Raw genomic sequence first — 20,598 nt, 5'->3', positions numbered from 1 at the left:
AGAGGTGGAGGTTGCAGAAGATGAAGAGGAAGAGGTCGTGTAAGAAGCGCAGGCAGAGGTAGGTCTGGTGGGTCCTTGTTTGCCGAGCAATGGATCAGTGGGCAAGACAGTGCCCACACAGACAGCTTCAATCGGCCCTGGAGGCTGAACAGCGGGGTGACTGACAGGGAAAGGCTGAGGTGGAGATGGGCAGCCCACAATGTAAGACTCTTTCCCTTCTGCTTCGCTTCTGCTTCTCTCTTCGACTAATCTTACGGGCATTGAGACATGCCTAACCTCTATGTTGAGTGCTGATATTGCGAAAAGCGGACAGTCTGTTCAAAATCACAATGATGCGTTTAAGTCGATGCCTACTTCTATGTTAAATGTGGAAGATTAATCAGTTAGCTTTTGGTACATACAGGGGCAACTTACTCAGTCCTTAAATTAAGCCAGTTTAGACAATCGACGAAAATAAAGATGAGTGAAAGGTTCCTGAACACAATGGGTGCATCAGGAGTAGTGATGCAGAAGAAATGTTCCGCACTCCTACCTTGCAAAACTAGCCATGGCGAAACATTTCAATTCTCCTTCTTGTTATTGGAATTTTGTCCTTTAAACATGCTGGGTCTAGATCTCATAGGGAGACTGGTGTTGGATTTGCTCAATACTCCGACGAGAATGCAGGTAATTCAAAGGGAAGATTTACCAGTGCAGGCTGTATAATATGAACCACGACACCTGATGTACATCTATGTGTGGCGATGAAGCCAGAGGGTGATATGTTCAGTGAGCGATTCACTCACCCTGGAAGCAAGCGAACATGTTAATCTTATTAACACCGATTTTCTTGCTGGAGATATGCTGCACTGCACAACACACATACACCGTGACGGTCCTGACGAACCATATGAGAAGGAATGGTTCTTAAGATTGGTTAAACCAGATCAGTTGTTATTGTGCGACGTTTATTGGAGTGATCACAGATGTGCAGTCAGTCTGAACTTATCTAAGGTATCTGTAACAGCAGGCAGACCCTATCTTTTTGATGCGGAAGGCTCTTCTCCTCACGTGTCACTGGCGAAGGCATCTGGTGACAGGTGGCAGGATGCGGGACCATGAGTGCTAAAGGCACAAAGAACGAAAGGTTGGTTCTTCAGGGACGATGTGCGTGTCTGGTTCAATGCAGAACTGCGGACATATAAGAAGAAACTAAATTGGCTAACTCACGCAGATAGAACAGTCCAGGGAAACCCCGCTAGCCCTGAACAGCCTAAGGGGAGAGTCAGGCGTTTCCCTAAGATAGAAGTCTCGGAGCCAAGAAAAGAAAATGGTTGCTGTGGTTCTGTTCGCCGAGCTGGAAGTTTTTGTTGCAAACGTTTCGTCCCCTGTCTAGGTGACATCCTCAGTGCTTGGGAACCTCCTGTGAAGCTCTTCTGTGATGTTTCCTCCGGCATTTATAGTGGCCTGTCCCTGCCGCTTCCGGTTGTCAGTTTCAGCTGTCCGCTGTAGTGGCCAGTATATTGGGTCCAGGTCTATGTGTTTGTTGATGGAGTTTGTGGATGAGTGCCAAGCTTCTAGGAAGTCCATGGCTGTTCTTTGAAAGAATATGGTCCCGGCTGAGTTGTGGGCAAAGGGCAAACCTGCTGTGGGGCTCATACCGGGCTGTGAACCCATACGGATAACCCCGAAGTCTGAGTATCATCCTTGCAGAGCACAATACCCGTTAAAATACTAGGCCATAGAAGGAATTACTCCAGCCTTTGAATCCCTCCTAAAGGCAGCAGTGATAATCCCCTGTGAAACCTGACTTGTGAGAATCTCCATTTTTTCTGGTCAAAAAGGTGTACATTCCTGCTGAACCAGAGGAACGGAGGTTTGTTCAAGACCTGCAGGCAGTCAATAATGCTGTTGTCTCACGCGCCCCAAATGTTCCCAACAACTATTCTATATTCGCTCAAATTCCACCGGAGAGCCAATGGTTCTCTGTTGTGGTTTAGCAAATGCCTTCTTTCGTGCACCAGTGCATCTCGACAGTCAATTCTGGTTCGCGTTTTCATTCAAAGGGCAATCGTAGAGCTTCACGTGACTTTATCAACGTTAATGTGATTCCCCCACCATATATAACTAGGCTCTTCGCAGTAGTCTGGAGAGTCTTGTTCTCACCCAGTGGTCAGTGCTTCTGCAGTATGTAGATGATTGCTTCATAGTGGCACCAACAAAGGAACAATGTCAGGAGGATACTCTTGAGTTGTTCTGCCATCTAGCGAAGGAAGGGCACAAAGCCAGTCCCGCAAAGCTATAATTTGTGAAACAATAGGTGAAGTTCTTCGGTCACTTGCTATCTGAACAAGAGAAGGCCATTGGTCAAGACAGACTTCAAGCAATCAAGCAAATTCTAAAGCCTCACACGAAGAAATAATTTCTACTCTTTTTGGACATGTGCTCCTGCTGTAGAATATTTATCCCAGATTATGCAAACCTTGTGACGCCCGTCAGTGACATAGCACATGGCAAAGGTTTGCAGAACCAGAGTCCATTGCATTGGACCTCAGAGGTAAAAACAATGACTGCAGATGCTGGAAACCAGATTCTGGATCAGTGGTGCTGGAAGAGCACAGCAATTCAGGCAGCATCCGAAGACAGGCAAAATCGACGTTTCGGTTCCTGATGAAGGGCTTTTGCCCGAAACGTCGATTTTGCCCGTCTTCGGATGCTGCCTGAATTGCTGTGCTCTTCCAGCACAACTGATCCATTGGACCTCAGAGGCCGAGAGTGCCTTTGTTAAATATTAAAAAGCGCTTCAAACTACACCTACAAGTGAATTCCGAACCCAAACAAGCTTTTTGTACAAACAGTAGATGCGAAGCGGGACTGCGTGACATCTCTGCTATTGCAGGATCATGGGGGAAAATTGAGGCCGGTAACATATTTTTCAGCTAAACTAGACCCCATAGCGTCAGCATTGCCTAAATGTCTGCGAGCCGTGGCCGCAGCTAAAAAGGTTGTTGAAGCATCCAAGGACATAGTCGGCTATGGTGATTAAACCCTTTTGGTCTCATATGCAGTATCCTTACTGCTTTCCGAGCAAATGACCGCATGCATGTCAGCAGCACGTTGGCTCAGATATAATACTGTGCTATTGGAGATGCCGAACATGAAGATAAAGCGATATAAAGTCCTTAATCCAGCTATCCTTCTCCACACAGAAAGAGGCTGAGACCCACATGACTGTGTCGCTGTTACAGGTTTGCAGGATTCACCATTTCAGAATCCAGATATGGAGATTTTTTTGTGGACCAGTCAGCATACTGTAGCAACGACACGGGGCAGAATTGTATTGCGTATGGTGTAATGTCGACCTACGAGATAATCAAAGCGGGATTACTCCCTTCTCATCTGTTGGTGCAAGCAGCGACGCTGATTGCCTTGACTGAGGCCTGTAAATTGGGTGAGGGAAAGACAGTGAATATTTACACCGATAGCAGATACCCTTTCGGGGTTGTATATGATTTTGGAACCCTGTGGAAATACAGGGGCTTCTTGACCTCCACTGGAAAGCCCTTCGAACACCGTGGCCTGATGTGTGACCTCCCACAGGTCGTCGTATTGCCGAAATCAATCGCTTTGTGTAAATGTGAAGCCCACACCAAACATAATGATATTATTTCCCAAGGCAATGCAAAGGCAGACTCAGCAGCAAGAACGGCAGCCCGACAGACGTCAAGTGAGCCGATTGACATATGTATGACAAAAATGTGTACTCCAACAGCAGACGTATGGGAGTTTCAGTCACAGGTCACACCAGAAGAAAAGTGTGGATGGGCGAAAGCAGGATGCAGGGTGATGGAAGGAGTATGGTGTAGCCCCAATGGTAAGCCCTGTCTACCACGATCATAATTTCCATTCTATGCCAAGCTGACACACGGTAATGACCATGTGTCAAAAGCGGGGATGTATGACAGTCGTTCGGCACACTGATACAGTAAGGGATTTACTCATTACTACCAGAAATATTGTGAATGTTGGGTTGTCTTTGCCACTAATAATTTGGGAAGGGGAATACAGATGAGTCAGGGAGCACACCCCCATAACCAAAAAACCCTCTGAGGATTTGCAGATGGATTTTATTGAACTAACGACCAGCGAAGGGAAATGGTATTGTTGGTAATAGTTGATATGTTTTCCAATTGGGTGAAAACATTCCCCACGTTTTAACAGGATGCCAGTGCTTTAGCAAAAGCTTTGATAACTGAGATAAGTCTGAGGTGGGGCATTCCTGAAAGGCTTAGTAGTGACAATGGGACGTCATTTACCAATAATGCCTTACAGCAGATCAGTGATTATATGGAAATAAACATGAGACAACACTGTGCGTACCACCCCGCGAGTGGTGGGGCAGTGGAAACAGAAAAAAGCTGCCCTAAAAAATAAATTGACAAAATGTTGTGAGGAATTAGGGTTGACATGGACAAAGGCACTTCCCATTGTGCTAATGTATATGAAATCTGGGAGGAGAGGAATAGCTAATCTTGGCCCGTTTAAGATTTTGTTTGGTAGGCTGCGCATTACAGGAATTGGCCAAAGACCTAAGGTAGGACAGATAACATGCCACCGTGAAGATGAGATGTTGTGTTACTGTATAAAACTCTCTGCACTTTTGTCTGAAATATAGAATCAAGTGAAAGCAGCACTGCCCCATCCAGCAGGAGGGAACCTGCACGAACTAGAACCTGGAGACTGGATAGTGGTGAAAGACCTCAGGAGGAAAAACTGCAAGGCGATGAGGTGGCTGGGATCATTTTTAGAGCCCTTGCAACACAGACAGCAGTTAACATCGAGACATGAGCCACGAGAATACACGCCAGCCATTGCAAACATGTAGTTGGTCCTGAGGAGACATTGGGCAGCACTGGAACCAATTAAGTGCAAGTCGTGATTAGAAGCCAAATACGAATAAGGGGCTGTCAGAGCTTACACTTTTAGTAAGCGATCTGGTAAGACTATTCGTTAGGGCAGGGGCATTTGGGATACAACCGCAGATAGTAATCTTAATTGAGGGTATGAAAGTGGCCTTCATGTGCGCCTGCTGGGTGTTTAGAGACAATGACGACTACAAATGAGATAATAAATATTTATGCAGGGATTCTTGCGGCGCTGGTAACTGGCATTTCGTCGTAGCCAACACGGCCAAAGGGACACCTGACCGGGGAAATAGATATTATTTCATCAAGGTAGGAGGTGCTCGGGCACGGGTGATAATATCCAAAACGCAGAAGAGCGATGAGTGAGTGTACTGGTGTGGAATAGATGAACCCTTCTCCGACATTTTTAGACAGGTGAATGTGGTGGTACAATCGCCGCCCCCCACCACCAACCGAGATGAAATGCTGAAGGTCCTACAGAAGATAGTAGTACCAGAGCATGTCAACCAACCAAACCAGATCATGGATCTAACCCCAAGCAGAGTGGAGGGCATGAATGTCACGCCCGAACGCGGAGGGAGTCGACGGGGCATGGTAGCGAGCCGAGCTCGGTAGTGGAATTGGCCCTGCAGGAGAAAAATGGCGTAAATCCGACGCCAGTATTTTGGGAATTGCGGAGGCCACTGCTCAATGTGAAGGGAGCAGAGCATGTGCTTTGGCGTTAATACAACACCGGAGATTAGACGTTTGCTACCCTCGTTGGACATGTTTGCACATAGCCCAATGGTGGACTACCGAACCACTCACAGAGAGCCTGACGCGAAATGCGAGCTGTCTGCTTCCCCGGGCTGCGACTACCCTGACCCTGATAGGGGGAGCAATTAGGACAAATCTCGCGCCACCACTTGAACTTAAGGCCAACTGCAGTCCCAAGGCGGAGCCACTCCTGACCACAGAATTCCAGAAAGGAGAAGGCGTATTTGCGCCAATCTGGGGAGATTCGACTTGTGGATTTTTTAGTGCACTCCGACGTTGTACTTAAGCAATGATTTTAGCTCAGCAACTTTTGCAAATGGTACGATCATAGACATTAGTTGTTCCTTTATCAATAATCAGACCATGATGGAGGGTATAATATGGGCCTGTGGAGAGAAAGGATACCACCACCTTTCCCTGGGATGAAAGGGGTTCTGCTCCCCCGCGATACTGTCCACTGGCACAACAGTGTTCGTCCTAAGGGCAGGTAACAGACGCACCTGAAGAGACGTCGCACTGCATTGGAATGGGTACACACTCACAGACCCCTGAACTACTCCAGAAGCGAACATCGGGTGGTCCATTCTTTTGGGAGCAGGGAAAGCAGTGGCAATAAACAAGATTAATGGCCTCGCATATTGTGTATTACTGTTAGCAAATGAGATGGAGGAAGGCTAGCACTCATTAACACTGAGTTCACGGCAGTTCGGGAAGCAGTGATACAAAATCGATTAGTGCTGGACATACTGACGGCCGGGAGAGAAGGCGCGTCTGCAATATGACAGGTACCTCATGCTATTTAATATTGCTGAGGAGTCCCAAATTATCACTTCTGTTACAAATCATATGAAGTACAAGCGCCTCCCCCACAGCTGACTCTTGGTTCCGATGGCTCAATTCCCTTCGGGAGGATTGGGGGCATTGGATCCTACACGTGCTACAATTGTTGTACTGGTCTTATTCATAGTGTTGTGTATAGGGCCCTACTTGTGTAATTGCCAATGCCGCTTGCTTATGAGTGCAGTGGGATTCCAAAAAGTAAAACTATTCGTGGCTCCACTGCAGGAAAATCCGATTGCGCGGACCCAACCCTACCATGATGTTGACGAGTGTGACGTGTGAACATGGCATGTGTCGAGGGCACTCCAGAGCAAGTGACGGTACAATCACAAAGCTGTGTTACAGGCAGGTTGCATCTGAGAAAAGGCCTGGTGTTTCCTAAACATTTTCTGATGTTCCGCTATCCTGGCAATGTATTTTCTGTTGATTTGTAGTTTTCCTTGTTGTCATAAAATGACACAAAGCGGGAAAATATAATGGAAAATTATCAATTTCCAGTGAAATTTGGAAGATAAAGATTTTCTAAAATTTAATGCTGTGCCGAGCACTGTAAACAATACTTTGATGAGGTTTGCAGCTAGCTTGTCTCTGTTTGAGTTTTGCAAACATTCAACTCGAACTTGCGACAGTCGAACTCCACGAAAGCTGGAGAAATATTATGCCCAAGATCAGGGAATGAGAGAATAACAACTTGTGTTTTGCAAGCCTATGCCCTTAACAGCGTGATAAGAAACAGTATAAGGAAAATATCTGAACAATGCTCAGATACCCCTTACATTGAGGCATCTAGCTGAATGTACTGTGGTCATATCTGCAGAACTGAAATAAAGCTCCTTTCTTTGCTCATGCTAACAGTTGAGTCATGGCGATTTAATTTCCACGACAGGACCAGGTCCTGCAGAATGTTACAAGGATAGGTAGTGGTTGTCAGTACTGGAGAATGTTACAGGGATACGGCTGTAGAATGTTTCAGGGATAGACGTTAGGTGCAGGTGCTGGAGGACGTTGAAATGATAGTGAATGGGTGACGGTGCTGGAGAACTTTAACAAGGATAGTGTAAGGTGTAGGTTCTGGAGAGTAATACAAGAACAGCGTGCATAGGTCTGTACAAATTACAGGGGTAAGGAGTAGGTGCAGGTGCTGAAGAACTTTAGATGGCGAGGGCATGTGCGAAGATGGTGGACAAATGTTACAGTTTTATGCACTGGTGATATTCCCGGCATATGGGGTGGTGTAGGTGCATGAAAATGTTACAGGAATAGAGAATGGTGCAGATGGATGAGAAGTTTGCAAAGATAGGCAGCGGATGCAGGTGGTTAAGATTGTTACAGGAATCGCTGGAGAATGTTACAAGGACAGGGAGTGGCAGCAGGTGCTGGAGAACGAGACAAGGACAGGTGGTGGGTGTGGCTGCTTCAGAATGTTGCAGTGATAGGGAGCGGCTGAAGTTACTGGAGAATATCATAGGAATAGGGAGTGTGCAGGTGCTGGACAATGTTACAGGGACAGTGTGGGGGTTCAGGGGGTGCAGAAGATTACAGTAACAGGGAGTGTGTGCAGGTGTTATAGAATGTGATAGAACTGGGGAGTTGGTAGGGGCTGGGGAATATTAGAGGAATGGGCATGTTTACAGGTGCTGGGGGATACTACAGTGATACAACAACTGTAGGTCCTGGGTAATGTGACATGGATAGGGAAGGATGTCCCTGCTGGAGAATGTTTCACGGATAGGGCGGTATTTTGGGGCTGGAGAAGCTTGCAGGGATGAGCGGATTGTCGGTTCTGGAGAATGCTGTGGTGCTAGGTGACGGTGGAGGTATTGAGAATGTTACAAGTGCAGTGATGGGGCATAGGTGCTGGACAATGTTACAGGGATAAGATATGGGTGTAGGTGCTGGAGAATGTTTGCTGGGATGGGGTGCTGGAAAGTGTTATGGAAATATTGAGTGGGTGTAGAGACTGGAGATGTTACAGGGGTATAGAGGGCTGTCGGCACTTGAGGATGTGACAGGGACAGTGGGTGTGCCAGTGGATGAGCAGATTACAGGAATAAGAAGTCTTTGTATGTGCTTGGGAATGTTACAAGTATAGTGAACGGTCGTAGGTGCTGGAGAATGAGATTTGGATAGGGACTGGATGTAGGTGCTGGAGAATATTATAAGGATGGAAAGTGGGGGTGTCATTGGATGGAGATCGTAATGGATAGCAAGGGTGCCTTTTCAGGAGAACTTTTCAGGGAAAGTAAGGGCTATAAGGATTGGAGCAGGGTACTGCCTGAATCGGAGGGCTTCTCTTTCGAGGGGAAGTTGATGAATTTGGACTTTTCTCTCTGGAGAAAAGGAGGAAGAAAGTTAACCTGAGCGTCAATATTAGCTCAGCAGATTTTGGACGGTAATCAGAAGCAGCTTGTTCACCTAGAGGGTGGTATATCTATGGAATTCCCTGCCCAGTGAAGTAGTTGGCGCTACTTAAGTAAACGTTTTTAAAGCAAAAATAAGCATTTTCTATAAGAACAAATGGATTCAAGGATACGGTGAGAGCGCAGCTCAGTGGACTTGAGTCCACGAACAGATCAGCCATGATATTATTGAATGGTGGAGCAGGCACGAAGGGCCAGATGGCCTACTCTTAGTTATTTTGTTATTATAGTATGAAGATACAAACAAAATAGCTGTTTAGTGTCGTTACAATTTCTCAGTTCTCTACCAGAAATGATCCTGTCTGCACTTTCACTGTTCCACATTTGAACTTGCGTTTAGTATTTATTTGTAAACATTTGCAGAAGCTTTTTGTCAGGCGTTATGCTTCATGTTAATTTGGGTTTTGTTTGTTTTTTGGTGTTTGCATCGGTTTGTTGGTTATCCTTTGCAGGGTCTTAAACTTCAAGTAATCCATGTCTCCCCAAAATATTTGGCATTTTTCAACTGCTCTCCTCCTGTTTGTGCGTTAGCGGGATGTGTGAACGCAGGTCATCGAAGAATGCTTCTACGATTAACAAATATTGCCTGTCTTCCATTAAATTTGTTTCAAGTACTTTCCGATTCACTGAAGCCAACTTGCCCCTTATGTCTTCATATCTTGAATGACTCAATTGTGTAACGCTAATTGTTTCACACAAAACCGTTTTGTATTTACAAATATTTTAAAATTCAGCATGTTTGCATCACTACTGCCAATATTCACTTTACAACAAGATTTCAATTAGCACTCTCATCACAGAACAGAAATTTTGAAATAACCTGATCTCTACATTTTTGTGCAATGTCCTATTACGCGAATGAAACATTTATTCCCAAATTGAGCATTCATTTGTATTAGCACAGCTTCGATGCAACATGAAATCGTCCATTTTTACTGCAGTACCCACAAACTTGAATATCGATTTTCCTGTTATAGAGCATGTCAAACATTTTAATTGCAGTTTTCATTTATATACCGCAACTGAAATCGATACTTGCTTCTCGTTGTGTTTTGTTTTCTTCTCAGCCTCACCGGATTCTGTGCACTCTGAAAAATCGAAGACCTTTGATCAGGATCCACAATTTGGGCTATTCTGGATGGTTAAAAAGCATTGAATCGTGTGTCGCTGGCAAATTAGTTACCAATTATCTTGATGGGAGGAAGGCAAAAGTAATAGTGGAAGATGTTTGTCGGAGTGGAGAACTTTGTGTAGTGCAGAGCCTCAGGGTTGTTGTTGGGTCCATTGCTGTTTGTCATCTATATCAATGATTTGGATGAGAATGTACAAGGATCATTAGCAAGTTCTCACATGATCATAAAATGGAGATAAAATATTGTTTACTCTGCATCACGTTGCGATAAGGAGAGATGATGATTTGAGTTGATGGAGAATATTAATGGAGGCAAAATCCCCAGGACCGGATGGGAGCTATACCAGGATGCTGAGGGAGGCGAAAATTGAAATAGCTGGTACCCTGACAGAATTATTTTATCATCCCTAAACACAAGTGTGGTGTCAGAGGACGAGAGAGTTGCTAATGCTGTCCTTCTGTACAAGAATGGGAGTAGGGACATTCCAGGTAATGACAGACCAGTAAGCCTGAATTCAGAGGTGGGAAGGTTGCTGGAGAAAATACTGAGGGATAAAACTTGTTTCCATTTGGAATGGAATGGGCTTATCAGCAATAGGCAACATGATTTTGTGCGGGGAGATTGCGCCTTCCTAACTTCGTCGAGTTCATTGAGGGAGTGACCAAGTTAATAGATGAAGGTTGGGCTGTAGGTGTCATAAACATGGACTTTCATAAGGCATTTGATAAGGTTTGCGACGGCAAACGAACGGAGAAAGTGACAACACACTGTGTGCAGGGTGTTTTAGCTAGGTGGACAAAAAATCTGGTTGAGCAATAGGAAACAGAGAATTGTCGCTGAAGGGAGTTTATCGAAGTGGAAAGGTGACCAGTGGTGGTCCACAGCGATCATTGTTGGGCTCACTGTTGTTTGTGAAATATGTCAATGATCTGGAAGTGGGCATTGTGGTCCGATCAGTAAGTTTGCAGATGGCACGAAGATTGGTGCAGTAGCAGAAAGTATAGAGAAATGACAATGTTTGCAGGTGAATATAGATAGACTGGAGAGTTAGGTGGAGTAGTGGCAGATGGATTTCCACTCGGGCAAATGTGACATGATGCAATTTAACAGATCCAATTCGACAGCGAACAATATTGTAAGCAGATGATACTTGAAAAAAAAGTTGATGAGTGGAGAGATCAGGAAGTTCAGGTCAATTGTACAATGAAGGTGGCTGTACAGGTGGATAGAGTAGTCAAGACAGCATATGGTGTGCTTGCCTTCAACGACGGTGTGCTGAGTATAAGAGGAGGAGGTCACGTTAAACTTGAACGAGACTTCGGTTCGGCTGCATTTCGAATACTGTGTAGAGTTCTTGGCGCCACATTACCAAAATAATGTGGACGATTTGGAAAGGTTTTTGAGAAGGGCTATGAGAGTGATGCCTGGTATGGAAGGTGATCGCTGTGAAGAGAGGTTGAGTAGGTTGGGACTGTTTCCATTCGAAAAAAATGATATTGAGGGTGGGCCTGATTGAAATCATTAAAGTTCTAGACAGGGTTTGTAGACATAAGCTTTTTTTTTCCAAGAGAGATGCATTCAATAATGAGAGGTCACCGTTCAAGATGAGTGATGAAACGTAGGAGAGAGATACAGCAAAAAACACTTTACACAGAGGCTGGTAGGTTCCTGCAACTTGTTGTCAACTGAGATAGTAGAGACAGGCATTTCAGATTCATTGATAGGGCGACTGGACCGATGCATAAATAGGTGAGTAGCAGAGTGATACAGATCCATAGGAATTAGGCGATAAGTTTAGACAGTGTATCTGATTGACTCAGACTTACAGGGCTGAAGGACCTGTTACTGTGTTGTAAATTTTCTTTGCTCTTCTATGTTCTTAGGCGGTATCATTGACAGTGAGGAACTTTATCAGAAACACAACGCGTACTTCATCAGTTACAGCAATCATTCATGCTTTCAATATGCAAATGGTCTGGAAACAAATAGTTCGGTCGTGGATTGCAGGAAAATGAATGTGTGGATTGTCTACGAGATAGCTTTTGGAACAGGCAACATTGAATTTACTGGTGTGCCTTCAGAAAGATGTGAAAACTGAACTCAAGGTAAATGAATGCTTCAGAGCCATTGAATATAATATGATGGAAATGACTATGCAATTTGAAAAGATGCACATAGACTCAGAGGTCATGTTATTACAGCTGAATAAAGGAAACGATAGAAGCATGAGGGAGGAATTGCGTTAATATAAGTGGTAGCGGAACCTAGCAGGAATAGAAAACAGTGGAATGGCAATGCCAGGATTTTCTGTGATTGATTCAGCAGACATGACAGAGATTCACCCCGAGAAAAAAGAAGCATGACTCAGGGAGAGTGATGCAACCATGACTGACTTGGTAAATCAGGGATAGCATTAAATCGAAAAAAAGTAAGTGTATAATGTTTGTGCGAAGATTTGTAGCTCCGGTGCTCGTTGTTGTGGGTCTGTTCGCCGAGCTGGAAGTTTTTGTTGCAAACGTTTCGTCCCCTGGCTCGGCGACATCATCAGTGCTTGGGATCCTCCTGCGAAGCGCTTCTTTAATGTTTCCTCCGGTGCGGCAGGGACAGACCACTATAAACACCGGTGGAAACATCAAATAAGCACTTCGCAGGAGGCTCCCAAGCACTGATGATGTCGCCTAGCCAGTGGATGAAACGTTTGCAACAAAAACTTCCAGCTCGCCGAACAGAACCACAGTAAGTGTATAATGTGATGAAAGGCAATCTAAAACGAGAGGATTGGGAAGCCTGCAAAGAATAATAGATGGCAAAAAAGAAATCAAGAGGGAGAAGATTAAATTATGAGGGTAAGCTGGCCAGTAATTTAATAGAAGACTGCAAGAGTTTCATTAGATACATAAAGCGCAAGAGCGAGCAAAAGTGGACATCGGGCCGTAGGAAAATAACGCTGGAGAGACCGTAGTGGGAAACAAACGAATGGCTAAAGGACTGAAAAATAACGTCGTGTCAGCCTTCATGGTGGAAGACACGAGTGATATCGGAAAACTTCAAAACTGCCACACTCTGTAGTGGCAGAGCTGAGTATGGTGGCAATAACCAAAGAGAAGGCACTAGAAAAACTGAATGGCTGTAACGTGGATAAATTACCTGGAATAGATGCGTTACGCACCAGAGTCCTAAGGGAAATTGCTGAATTGCTGAGGCAGTGGAGTCCTTCGTCGTGATTTTTCCGAACTCTCTAGAATCAGGCAGGATCCCAGAGGAGTGGAAAGTCGCGAACGAGACTCTCCTGTTTAAGAAGTGAGTAAGGCAAAATGGAATATTACAGACCAATTAGCCTAATCTTGGTCATTGAATCGATTGTGAAGAATGAGATTTCTGAATACTTGGAAGTGCAAGGTTTCATCAAGGGGATGTGATGTCTCAAAGCTTCTACAATTCTCTGTGGAACCAAGGAGCAGCTTAGACCAATTGCAGTCAAGACATGGACTTCAAGAAGTCCTTTTGGCAACGACCCGAAAAGGAGACCACGAAGTAAAATGAAACTCTTATGGCAGTACAAGCAAATTGCCAGCATGGTAGACGATTGGCTGTCTGTCAGAGAGCAGACAGTGGGTAAAAAAGGGCTTTTTCTCATAATGATTGAAGTTGACTGGTGGTGTCCCGCAAGGCTCAGTGTCAATACCACAACTTTTTACTTGACACATTAACAATCCAGATGAGGCAGCTAAGGGCATTCTGACGATGTTTTCAGAAGATACATCGTTTTACCATTCGAATCGCCTTGGAGGAAGGTGCGCATCCGGCTACCTCAGCTGGTAGAACAAGAGATTTTCAGTTTTAATTCAAATATTTCACACAATGTACATTTTAAACTTTGCTTTTTGAACTGAACCTTGGTTCCTCATTCCAGCGGTAGTGCCATCACATTTAAAGTGAGACTTTCTCCTATTCGTTTTGAGTGATGTTGCAGTGCTGATGCAACATACTGAAAAATCAACACCCACCGCCATAAGTAGTTTCATTTGTCATTTGGCATGGCATAACGTGCATTGTTAGCAATTTTGGGAACAGCAGCCGAATTGGTGTTTATTTTAAAGTTTGAACACATAGGAAATGGAACTCTGTAGTGGATGAAAATTAACAAAACGAGCTAAATTTAAAGTAATAAACAAAAATGGACATAAAAGCATGATACAAAATCTGAAGTCAAGGTTTATTGATATATTAAAAATGTTCAAATGGATTAACGAGGCACATGATCAACTTCAAGATATGAAATTAAGTAAATATGTGAAGTGAAAAATAAAAATACGTGAGCAACTCTCTCTTGCATTGTAATGCAAGCAATCCGCCACGTTATATTTGATGATGAATAGAGGATCTGCCATTTTGCATTCAAAACGGTAGAATGTGACGAACAAGCGAACAGATGCAATGGTTAACGTTGATAAGATCTGTATTTACGAATTTGGTGACGTCACATTCCGTCTATAGTTACAGTACAGCAAATTAATACAATATGCTTCGATCCTTCACGGGCTATATGTAAATCCAACATTCTGGTAAACGTCTGCTATCTACATGACAGGGAAGCAGCGTGCAGGTGTAATGTAGCAAGTTTAGAGGGAGCATAGGCAGAAAGATGAATGACAACAGAAGGATGATCAAATTTTTCATTTCCGAGTGGTAAAAATTATGGCTTGGTGGAGAGAGTGATGAATCTGGTTGATGTTCAGCAGGCTGTTGCAAACATGTTGCATAAGTCTCTTTCAAACCCTAATCAAGAACTTATCGCTCCCTTACTCGAAGTACGGGGAGCGGGATCTTATTATCAATGTTGGGCCTTTGATAATGGCAGCCATCCTTCTGAGGGGTAAAGATGTGCGATGAGCATGTTACGCCATCATGTTGGCACCAAACAAGTTTGTCAATGGTGTGGAAGAATCACAAACAACTGAATTGTTCAGAATTGTCAGATCTTCTCAACGTAACTGATGAGGTCTCACATCTTCTTGATTACGCAGCACTGTAGGAAAGACTGAAGGATAAAGTAACAAATTTTGCAAGGCAAACAATGCCTTCTCGAATTAAATTAAAGTCCCAAACAATCTATGGAGAAAAAGCAGGCAAAGGTCTAAGTCTAGTGATTCTTCCGGAATGTTGCACGCCAATTCCCTCTGCCATCCAGCCATATGTGTTCTGCGACTCTGTTAAGTCACAGCTGAAACTCAAGACTTTGAACAAACACTATCCTCAAATAAAGGATCAGCCAATAGCAAAGAGGGACAATGTTCAGCAGTTCGATTGGTGTGGCCATCGTGTACTAGCTCACAGGAGGAGAAAATGTTGTCAACTCTTATTCAAAGTGACGGTCCCTCAAGAAAGCGGAATCAAACCGTAACAGCTGTACCATAACCATATTCGACTCAACTAATAGGAAGAAGGTTTAAAAATCTGCCTTATCCAAACCTCTCAGAAGCGTGAGTAACTCTTAGATTTTGCCAGTTTGCGCAATGTGTGTCATCATCAAATACTAAACAAAGAGAGAGAGAGATTAAATGGTTTTGGAGTGAAGTTATAGCGAGGACTAAATACTCATTTGTTTAATTATGGAAATTTAGAAGTGGATGGCACATACGTCAGTTAAGTATGTGACTTGGAAGTGAATTTGGTGATAAAGTTACCAACATACACCTGCTGCCAGGATACTTAAAGCAGGTTCAGTATTTGATTCGAAATCCCACTTCTGGAACCCAACAAAACCATTATCTAGATTAGATTAGATTAGATTACTTACAAACTTTTAGATTAGATTAGATTAGATTAGATTACTTACAGTGTGGAAACAGGCCCTTCGGCCCAACAAGTCCACACCGACCCGCTGAAGCGCAACCCACCCATACCCCTACATTTACCCCTTCAACCTAACACTACGGGCAATTTAGCATGGCCAATTCACCTGACCGGCACATCTTTGGACTGTGAGAAGAAACCGGAGCACCCGGAGGAAACCCATGCAGAAACGGGGAGAATGTGCAAACTCCACACAGTCAGTCGCCTGAGTCGGGAATTCAACCCGGGTCTCTGACGCTGTGAGGCAGAAGTGCTAACCCCCCCCACTGTGCCACCGTGCCGCCCACCTGTGCCACAGTGCCGCCCACATCTCTCTCAATCCCTTTCTCTTTCCCTCCTCGAAAGAACGCCACAACAGGTATTATCTTTCCTTCCCTGAAGGATGTTCGTGGCGCAATCAGACAGCTTTCAGACTCAACTGTTTAATCTCCAGCAATTATAAGAATGACAGACCTTAAACTGAAATTTCTGGTTTGGTGGGACTTCTCTCATGCACTTCTTTCTCTTTTAAGTCACCTTCACAGGATTTTGGAAGGGGAGAATTTAACATCAGAAAATTCACACCACACAACATCACATCAGAATCTCATAGTTTCCCACATTTCTGTTAACTTTAATTTTTTTTTGGGATTTTGAACATGGAGAAACCTTTTTTTCCCTGTGTGGGCAAGACTCTGTCGATCGCCAGACACAAGTGCAGTCATATTCGAGAGGATAAGTAAAGAGGTCAGGCAGAATCCGCGAAACGGGAAAATCGACATTTGAGGCACATGCCCTTCATCAGGAAGGGCTTGTGCCCGAAGCGTCGATTCTCCTGCCCCTCCGATGCTGTCTGACCAGCTGTATGTTTCCATTACCACACTCTTTGACGCTAATCTGCAGTCTGCAGTTCTCACTTTTTCCACATGTTCTGTCGTAGTCGGGTGAAAGTGTGGAAATATGTTGCTTGTGGAAAACAAATCAATACCCATCCGACCTGGACACATATCGGTACAATCACACTGAACAGAGGCGGTTTACCTGCGCAGAACATGAGATGGTTTTCAGTGACTTTCCCACCAGACGGCAAATTAGGAAGTTCACATTATTAATACAGATCAGTCACTCAATCAGAGTGTGGGAAAAGAAGCACTCAAGCAACATACTCACGAAAACACCAGCGAGTTCACATTGGCGAGAGATCATTCATGTGTTCTGAATGTGGCAAGGGATTCATTCAGCCATCCCACCTGCTAAAACACCAACAGGTTCACAGTAATGCAAGAACATTTCCACGGTGGAATTGTGGGAATTGCTTTACATATACTGCAAAACTATTCAGTTATCAACGTGTTCACACTGATGAGAAACCGTTTACATGCTTTCACTTGGTCTGGGTTCACCAGCAAATCGCACCGGGGAGATGCCATTCAGCTGTACCGAATACAGAAAAAAATAATGATACTTTCTTTCTAATCTGCGAAAGCACCAGCATATTCACATTAGGGAGAGATCATCACCTGCTCTAAGTGTGGGAAGGGCTTTTCTCAGTCATCAATCTGTTCAGACATAAACAAGTTCACAAGTAATTACCGTGATTGAGTTTTGTTACTCGCAAACTGGATTGAATCCTGTTAACTTGGGTCTGTCTCTGCTGTTGATTACTGCTTCCAGCCCAGCTATTGGGGCTCACATTCTGGGCAATGAGGAATCAATCTGCTTTGTTTAAAGTCTCGCAGACTTTCGAGGCCTGAAAGAAAAGCAGCTTGCTGGAGAAACTCAACAGGGTCTGACACACCTGTGGGGAGAGAAAAGTAATAAATGTTTTGAGTCTGATCTGAATCTGCTTTGGCACTGAAGTGGACTGGAAATGATTACTATGTAGGAAAGGAGTAAGAAGAGGACGTGAAATATTGTAATCGTGTCCAGAGAGCTCGTGGTGGTATGGAGATGTATAGATTTATAGGCGGTGCGAGTTTCAAAAGAGAAATTATTTTAGTTCTGCTGACAGCAAGCCCAATAACCAAGACACTGGTTAGCTCCCAGGGAGAATGGAGTGAGGGGACATCAGTAGAGGGAAGATGCCGAGAGGATGCGTTGGAGGAGAGGTTCGTGGGTAACTTAAACAGGGTAGTTCCGAATGGAGGACAGAGTTCCTGGTGTTCAGTTTTGAACTCAGTGTTGAGACCTGAAGACTGTTCGTCCAGCTTGTACGTTAATTGTAGAAAATGCTGAGTTTTCTTTGTATCTCTGATGTCAGGTGGTCTTTTTCAATTGTTCGCCCTCTCTCCATCATCCTCACCAACAACAACAAGAGAGAGGAGCACATGGAGGTTTTCTGTCAATGAAATAGGAGCGAACTGATTCAGCTGCGTCCCTCCCATCCACCCATCGCTGAACAAGTCTTTAAATTACCTTTAACAAAATACAAGGTCCTGTGCAAGTTACCAAGTCCGACAGCATCTGTGGAGTAAAAACCTCCAAAGAAAATTCATGCTCAACTCAAAATACTCACATTGATTCTCTATTCAGAGATTCTGTTACACCTACCGAATATCTCCAGCACTTGTGTATGCATTTTTAGATTAACCCTGTCAGATCCCATCTTGTACAAATTTCTTGATATAGCTTTCTTGCCATGAAACTGCCAATAATCCAATTCCCCCATGTTCACTGTATCTGCGATTGTTCACTCTCTGCCTTCTGGTACCCTCCTTCACTCTTCTAGATTCGCGGTCAGCATCTATCTTCAGAAATAACCGCGTACTCTCTCGACTACACATACTACCGACCCATGTGCGACCCCTGTTTCCACTACTTGTACATGGTGTCTAAAGGGTTAATCTTTGGTTTGACCTATTTCTCCTAAACATGCTTCCATTATTTGAATCATCAAAAAAAGGTGATGCTCATTTTCACATTTCCACTGAGAGGACCAAGACATGCGTCACCATCCTCTCTCTCCATTGCGCTACGTCATGAATATCTTCTATTTAAAACTCAGCTCACCAAAGCCATCTTCTTTGCTGCTGAATGTTCCGTTCCTTGATGTAGAAGACCTCCCCCATCCTGTAAACTGTCTAAAGCTAAATCATTTTCTTCACAATCTTGCTGTTGTATTTTCTTAACAGGATCAGTCAGTGATCACATATTCCAAAGGGAAAAGTGAGGACTGCAGATGCTGAAGATCAGAGTGGAGCGCATGGTGCTGGAAAATCACAACAGGGTAGGCTGGATCTGAGGGGCAGGAGTATCGACGTTTCGGGAATAAGCCTGCACTACTGATGAAGGGTTGTTGCCAGAAACGTTCATCTTTCTGCTCCTTGGTTGCCGCCTGACCTGCTGTGCATTTGCAGCACCACATTCTCGACACTATCCCCAATAGCAGACACAGCCCAGACTGCATTCTCTCTCACAGACACTATGGCTCCATTTTCTTATACCCAATTAATGCGGAGATCAGTTCAAGCAATTACCCCCAGTACAGTCATCCTTCCCTATCCATGTAATGCGAGGCGTAGAGTGGTGAATACATCTCATGCAGTATCATCCCATGGTCCCAATTCTCACTATTCCTGTGACGGGGGAATGAGGGATCGATGTCCCATGTTGTATTTTTACGTGGTCTTTATGTAACACGATCCATGGGCGGATTTCAATGACAGCACTTATCAAATTTAAAGAAAATTGTGCATCAAATCAAGGACTATGGGGAAAGGAGCAGATGCTGTTCTTACATGTTACTGAAGTTAAACTTGGTTTCAAATATTAGGATCAGCATTCCAATCATAAACTGCTCAGAGAACTTTCGAATCAAGGGTCTTAGATTGGAATGGAACTCATGTCGGTAATTCCCGAGTTGGTGTAGTTGGCAGACAGAACGAGACAATGTTCAATGCAGCAAAGTATGAACACTGAAAGGTAATCTAAAATAGGAGGTACAGTTCTGACGATGGTGCAGGAGTGGAAGAACGTGGATGTGTACATATATCACTGAAGATGAAAGGGCAGTTCGAGAAGTTAATGAAACACCCAGTATGTTCAGCTTTATTTACAGAGACATAGAGTACAAGTGCAGGGGGTAATGTTGAACGTGTTTGCAAGATCTCAGCTGGCGTAGTTGTGGGCAATGCACTATATTATAGAAAAGAGGTGAATGCATTGGTTTGAATGCTGAAGTGATTTACAAGAAAGATTCCAGGAATGAGAAACTTCAGTTCCAGTAATAAGATTGAAAAATTAGGAACTGTTTTTGTCAGACTGAAGAAAGCTGAGTGGAGATTGATGGAAATTTTAAATATCAAAAACGTGCTGAAAGGACGAGTTAAGGAGAGACTGTTTTCACACATCAACGAAAATAAATGAGAAGGAATGGAATTAAAGTAACATGCAAAAGAAGCAAGGGAGATATGTAAAAATATTTTGTCACAGAACGAATAGTTCAGTGTGGAATGTACTGCCTGGAATTTTGGAGGAGGCAGGTTCAATTGAGTCTTTCCAAGCGGTCACTTGATGATTATTTGGATGGCAATGGTGCTGTGGAGAGATATGGAGAAAAGGCAATAGGTCACGAGAGAAGGGAGGTCATGCAGGCATGATGAAACAATTCGCCTGTTAATGAGCTTTAATAGTTCTATGACTGTGTAAAGTGAACCTGGAAATTAGAATTATGTTGTGATATGCTCGAATAGAAAAGAAAAATGTTTTGCT

The sequence above is a fragment of the Chiloscyllium plagiosum genome, unplaced genomic scaffold (assembly GCF_037043375.1).
Source record: "Chiloscyllium plagiosum isolate Xiang-an unplaced genomic scaffold, Cpla_swu_hap1 HiC_scaffold_37, whole genome shotgun sequence".
Classification (NCBI taxonomy): domain Eukaryota; kingdom Metazoa; phylum Chordata; class Chondrichthyes; order Orectolobiformes; family Hemiscylliidae; genus Chiloscyllium; species Chiloscyllium plagiosum.
This window is presented reverse-complemented; position numbering follows the sequence as displayed.